The 9,246-nt window shown below is 42.8% G+C and overlaps 1 pseudogene; it reads right to left on the bottom strand.

Moving 5' to 3' along the window:
* Nucleotides 1–7,239: 7,239 nt before the first annotated feature.
* On the bottom strand, nucleotides 7,240–7,828 carry LOC147444522 (uncharacterized; annotated as a pseudogene).
* Nucleotides 7,829–9,246: the final 1,418 nt, after the last annotated feature.

The following is a 9,246-nucleotide window of genomic DNA, read 5'->3' as shown; positions in this document are numbered from 1 at the left end:
GGTATACACCTTTTCACTTGGTTTATGGGCAAGAGGCACTATTGCCTATAGAAGTGGAGCTAGCGAGCCTCCGAGTTCTAAAAGCACATCAAGAGGATAGTCAAGAGAAGCAGGTGGAAGGAAGAATCATCGATTTGGAGAGGTTAGGGCTAGATCGAGAGTCAGCAGTGAAGTACTATGCAGCCCAGGCAGAGAAGAAACGAAAGAAGTTCAATCGCAACCTTGTCAAGAAAGGTATCAAGGAAGGTTCTTTAGTGCTCAGATACGACAATCGCTTTGATCGCAGGAAGGATGGTAAGTTCTTGCTTAAGTGGGAAGGCCCTTTTGTAGTGATACAGAGGTTCTCAAATGGTAGTTACCAACTAGGTGACCTAGATGGTAAGGTACATCAGACCCCGGTAAATGGTTGGCGATTGAAGGCCTACCAATGTCGTCTTTCACAGCCATATGCTGGTGAAATCAATGCTAAGGATGGTTCAGAGGAGAGCTCATCATATTCGAGCTCCAACTAAGGTAACAATCATGAACATAGCCGTTTCAAAAAAAAAAATAAAATAAGAGAAGACAAAAAAAAGAGAAAAGAAAAAAAAAAGGAAAAAAAGAGAAGAAAAAAAGAAAAAAAAGAGAATACTACCAGTGAAAGCGGATATTGACAATGGATGGGTATGGCTTTCAAGGGTCTAGGAGACCAGTTGTTAGTCATGGATGGATACAATTATTCATCAGAAAGGACTAAACAGGGTGCATCAGCCAAGAAAGCAGTAACATGGCAAATTCAATTGGTACCAGGTGGGTAAATATTCAAGAGAACCCTATTGTAGCACAACCTACAGCTAGAGGCATCAAATACCTCTAACTTAAGGGGGAGGGCTATATGATGCATGGTTTTTAGGACCCCTTCTGAAGATCCAATAAAGGCACAGTCGGTTGTTGGGGAGATGAGGATACTCTAGTCCAAGGGATCTCGAAAGAGAAGAAAAATCTACTTCACAAGCACCAAAGAGTAAAAAGTGCCATGGACAGAAGATACGTGGGAACGAGCTCTTATGCATGCCTACAACCTATATCTTACAGAATAGCCCATTCTAGGTGTGAATTTCTAGTGAAATTTACACAAGGATGTTCGTGTGGACTCACAGCACAGCATACTCCGTTTTCACTTTTTTATCGACAGTAAATATTTTTTACCTATAGTAAATATTTTTCACCTACATGGTAAATACAAATCACTTTTTACCTACAGTAACTTTTTTTTACCCATGGTAAATATTTTTTACTGCACCATAAGTATTTGGTAGGTAACAGTTCACTGTTACTAGAAGCAGTGATTGGGCATCAACAATGCAATTACAGGAGGAGAAAAGGGGAAAATCTTATGGTAAAGGTGAGTCAACAGGGATAAAGACTTTTGAGTTGAAAAGAGACATGCTGATTTTTTCAAAGAACACATGTCAAAAGAAGCCATGGTTGAGGATTTTTTGAGAATTTGATATTCAGGAGGACCCAGCTGCCACCTCCCCCCCGCAGGTCCCCCCCCTGACATGTGCAGAACCTCCAGTTTCAACAGCCACCTTACCTGCTCTTAAATGCTGGTCAAGGCCTTATCCCCATGTGTCACAATCAGAAAAATCAGCATTTACCCTCCCCTCTCACATCACTCTAGAGAATATCTTGATGGTGACATATCAGGTGACCTCAATTTGTTGACCACCCTAAGCAAAAAGTAACCCCAATCAGCGGATTTAAGCATGTTTATCCCTAATCCTAAACCCTCTCAGAAACCTATATAAGAAGGCCTTCTCTCACTCAAAACCAACACTTCAACCACTTCACCAAGCAAAGAAGCTATGACGACATTGCTCACAACGAGGAGCTATGGATGGAGCTCTACTCTCTCTCCCTCTAGTATGCTACATTACTAGCCCTAAAACCTAAATAAGGAGTCTTCTCTCATGCTCCATGGCCACCATCCTCGCCATCATTCTCTAAGGTATTGATGTGTTGCTAGTAGGATCATACCTACTTGCTGGGTTGATTGTTTTTGACAAGGGATTATGCCATCCTTGGCTTGCTTCTCTATATCCTTGTTATGTATGATCAGATGCCGTTGTATTGTTAAGCTGATGTCTTGTGTATATATATGCTACATAAGGTCCCTAAGCTTCGTTTCTATGTGTTTTGCCATATGTTTTGATGCCATCATAATGCCAGAAGTCTCACTTGCCTATGTGCACTATGTGTGAGGTCCCTAAACCTCTTAATTTAGGGTGGTGCCCCCTTTGTTTTGTTCTTTGCTTGTTTGCATGAGGCGTGGTTTGTGGAGTGTGCACGAGTACAGAGGCCACCCGATTGCACTGCTCTTTTTCCCGCTATCATCCATAATGATGTTTGCAGTCCTATACATTGACCAAGCCTTTAGAGGGAGCTAGCTATTTTGTGAGTTTCATAGACGATTCCACTAGAAATGTGTGGATCTATCTTTTACATCACAAGGATCAAATCTTCTCTAGATTCCAAAATTCTTTACATTGGTAGAAAATCGATCTGGTAAGAAGATCAAAATCTTGAGGATTCATAATGGTGGAGAGTACATCTCCAGGACTCATAATGGTAGAGAAGGACTTTGAGAATTTCTGTAGCAAGAGAGGTATTAAGAGGTAACTTACTGCTCCTTACACACCTAATCAGAATGGAATTGCAAAAAGGATGAATTGATAAGTTTTGGGTTTTAGCCTATGGTTGTGTGCAATACCTCTTGTCTACTTGTTGGTGGTCATAGCAACACCTCTTGTCTACTTGTTGGTGGTCATAGCACGACGCACAACCCACCAACATAATGTCAATCCGGTGGATTGGAACTCCGCTAGTGCATGGAGGCATGGATGCACCTAATGTGACGGAATGAGGACTCTAGGAAGAGGGGTAAAGAAAGAGAGGAGAAGAGGGAAAGCCGATGAAGCAAGATCTATGCACACACACTCTCAATCTACACTCTAACTCTCTAATCATGCAGACAATGGTGTATCCCTTTGCTCTAATCTCAAGCACACACACTCTAATCACACATTAAGCATACACAAAGAAGCCTAATGAGAGAAATGTATGCAGCCCACGTACACACATACTCTAATCTAGCACACATGTGAAGCAAGAATGCTCAAACAAAACGGAAAACTTGAGAGAGAAGAGAAGATTACACTAATCATACACCATTAACACACATAATCTTGAAAGACAAGAGAAAGTAAAGAGAACTTAGCTTCCATTAATCCCAATGACTACTACATATGATGTGGAAGATCTAAGCTCCATAGCCACTCCTCTTCTTCTTCTCCACACTCCCTCACACTCTCTTCTCTAAGAATGCCCTTTCACATCTTGTGAATTGACTTATATACAAGGGATTTTGAAAATGGGCGGCCGGCCAAAAAATGTATAACATGCTGCAGGTATCTAGGCTCATCTAATCATCAATGTACACTTGGAACCCATTGTGGAGCCCGTAAATACAAAAATAATATGCATACACATATGTGTAGACACCAATGGAAGCATAATGCATGTCGTTGACGCTCGCCTGTCAATACTCTCCCCTTCCGAAGCTTTGTCGTCCCTGACAAAGCCATGTCGTGGTAGATGCTTGAGAAAGAATGTGCCTGCAAAAAGAAAAAGGTGGATAAGGTAGCAAGCTCAAATATATGGTGATAAGGCATAAGGAAAAGGAAAAACACATGTAGTAATGAGTAAATGCAAAGAATTATGAAATGTTACACTGCCATTAAGGAAAAATAAATTGCACTTGCTGAAATTAATTAATCAAGAGTTTTGGGCTTATGAATGAGTCTATCAATTAGTTAGCTACGACTAAGGGTTAAAACATTTACTCTAGCGCTAGCTAAGTTAGTAAATTTATTCCAATGCAAGATTCCCTAATTATGTCTGTCATAGATTAGCTAACTAACTCTCACAACTCAAAACAAAAGCTTGAATTTTTTTTACCTGAAGCTCAATGGAAGTCTTTCTCATTTCATTTTTCTTGCTTTTCATTTGTTATTTTTCACATTTTGCAAAATCATTTGACGTGTGTGCTTATTTGTATACCGGGGCTTTTTGCTTCTCAAAGAAAAACACCCACACTGGGAACCTCTTGGGCTCTAGTACCATAGGCAATACATGTGCGTGAAGTACCAAATCAAGCCAGGATTTCTCTTCCAGCTTAAGCTTTTACACTTGTGGCACTTTTGTTTTTCTTCCATTTCCTTTGTATTTTCACTAGTTTTCTTTGTTGTTTGGGTGAGAAAGCCTCTCTATGCTTAAAACACTCCTAAGGTTTCAAACACTCAAATAATTTTACCAACTAGGACTACTAGTCAGGTAAATGAGTTAACCTAAAGTCACGGCCTCCTAACCTCAAGGCTCATCGATAAAACTAAACTCTAAGTCAAATAATTAAAGAAAGGACAAGTTTATACATCTTTAATGGCAGATAACAAAACATAATTGAATGCACTTAATCAAACCAAGAAGAAGCCACAATCAACAAATATAAATGTACAAAACCATATAGCATAGGAAGGAGTACACCTGTGCATGGGTTCAATGAAGAGGTCGATGTCATGGAAGCTCCTCGTGTCTGGAGATACATCATGTCTACATGGTCGTCCAATCTCCATGGGTAAGCTAATGTCTGTCTACGTGCTACATCAAAATATCAACAAAAGAACTGTACCTCCAAGGGGTATGTCAACAGCAAGATAAAATAACAAAAGTAACAGAATAATAAAATAAAAAATCTAAGCTAGGGTCTAAAACCTGGATATCCAGAGGGAAAAAACCCAAAAGGGAAAAAAGTGCCTCTGGTATATGCACATAAATCTAATGCACATATCAATGTGTACAAATCTCAAATCTCGTGCAACTAGGAGTCAAGAGAGAGCTCTCACCATGAGGCATGATCTGCAATCTCTTAGCTCAATCTCTAATAGTCAAGGGCTGGCTAACACCTAGCTTCATATGTAAAGTCTGCTCAACAACACAAGGAATGGGCGTAGGGGGGGCATCACCCTCTACTCGAATAGTCTGTGGAAGGCTCTTCGGTAGCCAAATCTGCAATGCTTGCACTCTCATAGGGATGTCAATCTGAGCTCTCCTAGCATGTCTACGTGTGCATCTAGCTCTAGGACATACTATCTGCTGTGAAGGTACCGACCTCTCTAGGGGTAGTTTTATCTCTCGACATCTGGCTCGTGGAGGTCTCGCTCTAGGGTATGATCTTGTATGCGCTGGGTGTGCTACCGCTCGTGGCCTAGGTACCCAAACATGTCTTTTTCCCTCAAAGTAATCATGTGCCTTAAGTGACCGTCTAGATGTGAGCCAACCATGTGAAAGTCCGTCGTCGGTCATATGGCTCTTTAGAAATATGATCGTGTCATCACAAGGTAAAAATCTAGCATGTATCTTGTCACGGGGAACAAATACCTATTGGGTTGTCCTGGAAGCTCTACGTGGAGAGCTACGTGCCTGATCTATTGTCTGTCGTTCCTCAGTGGCGCTACTCATCGTCGCAGAGCCTCTGCCTAGAGAAGGCTCTACACATGGCTGAGATGCCTGTGTACGTGGTCTCCAAACAAGTCTAGCAGGCTCTATCGTATCCCTACATAGGTGTCAATAGAGGTCACTCTAGTCTGTGTACATCCATGTATCTGTGGTGTAACCTCTATCTCTGTGGTGTCAGTCTCTAGGAACCTAATCTAGAAAAGTATGGCTCGTGGGCTGGTCTCCGCTCAATCGGGTGATCTGATCGTGAATCGGCACTCGTAGATGGCACTAGGGCAACATCTATATGTGGTGGCTGCTCTCTGTGTGACTCAGTGGATATGACACCGCTATGCAAGTTAAAAGAGTGGGATAGCGATGCTGTCAACTCTGCATCTTCTCTCATAGGGGGATCTACTCTTGTAGATGGCTCTAGCTTGACAGCTATCTCTAAGGGCCTTTGTGAGGTCGGCAGATCTAAACAAGGATGCTCAAGGGCAGCTAGAATCTGTGGAGTGGTCTCATCTATAACAAATCCATCGGAGTCACTCACTCTATGACTCTGTGAGATCTCTCGCTGTGTGCTGGAAGTCTCGTGGATAAGTGTGGTAGGTGGTGTAGGCTCCCTAACAATACTCTGATTGGGCTCTAGTCTCAGGGGCTCTATTTGTGGGCAAGCTAGGTGCTAGAGCTATCTCTTGTGGAACACTATCATCCTCATATGGCATCTCCCAAGGTGGTATAATACGACGTGACAAAAGAAGCCTAGGAGGTGATCTCTCTAGTGGTGTCTCTTGAGGACTCGGAGCTCTCGGTAGTTGTGGAGCTAGCGTGGTCATCGTGGGTAAACATAAATCATCATGTCTAAGTCAAGGGGAGAAGGGTAGACCTATAGTCAAAACATATACTGCATGATCGACATCCCTATAAACTCGCTCACGTGGATCTCCTATCAAATATGCAAGAAGGCGGGCTAAAGGATCTCTGGATCCACCACTCATCACGCGTCTGTACCTACGACCAAGCTCATCTAGATAGGTCACGGTTTGCTCAACTCTCTAAAGCTCCACTAGCCTAGGACGTGTCCGTGTCTCTAGGCTGTCATCTGAGTGTGCTCGCTCAATGTCATCAAAATCAAGGGTCTCAATCAAGAGATACTGCTCTCGGAGCTCATCAACAAAAACTGCTCTATCGGCCTGTGGGTAGGCTCTCACAATCTGCCTAGGTGTAGACATCATGCGCTACAGGGTGGCTAGCCTCACAAAGGAGTGATCATAAGTGTCAACATAATATGCAACCCCTCGTGGAGATCGGCCTACTATATGCAAGATCTGACCGTCTATATCTCTCATGCTATCCCTAGTCTATCTGGTCTCAGACAGTGTCTGAAGGGTGGGGGTCAGTGGTCTAGGGGCACTCATATCTACAATGGGTGATCTACTGGGCCCTACCTCTGGTGCTCTCAATTGGGGTGATGTGGTCGTCATAGACTCTCTCGTATGCTCTCTAATCTGTGTCATCAAAGGCTAGCATGGGTCTCTAGATGGTGCAAGATGTCAAGGTTGAGACTCTCTAAAGTACGTGTCTCGAAGGCTCTGGGTCTCTATCTGTGGTTCACTCTGAGTGGTACGCAAAGTGCTAGCAATCGCCATGTACATCGTTCTAGACTCGTGATAGCTCGAAACGCTTGGCGGAAAATCAAGTCTAGGTGAGGAGAATCCTGGCGGTGGTTTCTTGAGTGATGTGGGTGGTGGCACTGTGTCTAAAGGAGGTGAGGCACTCCTACTCAAAGTAGGGTACTGGGTCGATCGAGGATTGTACGGCAATCCACAAGTCAAAAAGTAAAGCTCAGTGCCTGTGGTGCTCATGTAGCATCTGTCTTTAGGCTCGCCAACTAGTGTCACAACATCTGTGGATAGGCGTCTACTAGAAGTGCCACACTCTAATCTATATATGCACTGAGCACTATCTATATAGATCACTCGAGGACGTACCCGTTGTAATGTAACCTGCACGGGATAGTCGAAGGCCTCAAGGCAATCATCTGCGTGTACTAGCTCTATCTCCTCTAGCCTAATCAAATGGTCGACCACATACGTGGCGCGATAGTCATCTCTAAATGTGCCATCCCGCGTGTCGTCGGGAAGGACTCGCACCACCTGGAGGGTCTATGTGGGCCAAAGGAGGCGCGACACTGGACAAAGAAATGTCCATATGTGTCCATGTAAAAGGGCCGGCCTCTATGCTCACCTACAAGTGTGAGCAATGTGTACTCAGAGCACGAAGTGGTCATGGCATCATATGTGCGCTCTCGGCGTGTGATAGGCCTCTAAACCTCGTCAACTCGTCGAATGTAGACTAAAATCAAAATCTGCACTAGATCGAGGTTTATGCGTACAATCGGACTCAAATATGGAAAAACCTAACTCTTGGACGTATCTGCTCTAAATGTGTCTAATCGTGTGTACATGCGCGCGAGCGTCGAGTATGTGGGGCGTGTGATGTGTGAGAAGCAAAGAAAGAAAGAAAAAAAAATCATTTTTTTATAAAGTTTTTTTTTTTGGTGTGGACGTGTGTGTGTGTGTGAATCCGAAAGAGAGAAAGTAAGAAAAATGAAGAGGGGTGTATGTTTGTGTGTGTGTGTGTGTTTTTTTAACACATCAATTGCCAATCAAACCAAGACCCGTTTTAATCTCCATTTTGTCCATTTTTGGCCCAAAAATTAGCGCAATTGGTGGTTCAATTAGAAAATTTCTACGCATACACCTGTTTACCACTAATCCAACATCACAATACAATCATAAACACTCCAATTTGCCACTTGCAATTAGTTTAATTATGTGTGTATACACAAGCACAATTAAGCCTAAAATGCATCAATTAATCACACACAATTCTACCAAAATTTGGACAGCAGTTCGGTGCAAAATTGACAATCAAAAACTATAAACCATATCAACATAATGACCATAATCAATCAATGGTTTTGCTTCAAACACATTAGCATCAAAATTGCCAAAAAACAAGCACCAACTTGTACACATTTGCCCTCACGTTAGCATACACTAGTGCACATAGATTTGCACCGATTAAGTGCACCTAATCAATTCTCAAACCTGCACTTTAATTTCAGACTTTAAAGTGGGTTAATGCACTCACATTACAACAAGAATCGCGTCGATTTCTCCACTCCAATTGACGATTACACACGTGTGTGTGTAGGCAACCGCTTCACCGCATCTCCACCTACAAGAACCAATCACAAAGCATCATGTGTAGCATCATTTTTATTCAAATCAAACACATAATTGAAGGAGTACGAGCGGAAGTGCGACGCGAGAGAGAGTGCGAGAAGAAGAGCACGACGATATGGTGAACTCGCTCTACTGTAATGTGTAGAGCATAGTGAGTTCTTATTAGGTTTTTTACAAAAGAATATGTGTACATACCTGGCGGCCCGCCCACTTACCTGGGCGACCACATTGGGCTTTATACCCCAACAACCTCCCACTTAAAGTCCAATGTGGTACTTTAAGTGTGAGAGAAGCTACTATACAAGCTAATATACAAGAGATGTAGAGAAGTGATGTACTACCCTACACCTAACTGCTTGCGAAAATGCGCAAAGCACTCTGAGGGAAGTCCTTTTGTAAGTAGATCCGCAGGATTTTCTGTGGTGTGAACTTTGACAAGCTGAAGTTGCTTATCCTC

Source organism: Adiantum capillus-veneris, chromosome 13 (genome assembly GCF_014529385.1).
Source record: "Adiantum capillus-veneris isolate H3 chromosome 13, ASM1452938v2, whole genome shotgun sequence".
Taxonomy (NCBI): Eukaryota; Viridiplantae; Streptophyta; class Polypodiopsida; order Polypodiales; family Pteridaceae; genus Adiantum; species Adiantum capillus-veneris.
Note: the sequence above shows the minus strand (reverse complement) of the source record. Positions and strands in the feature narration are given on the sequence as shown.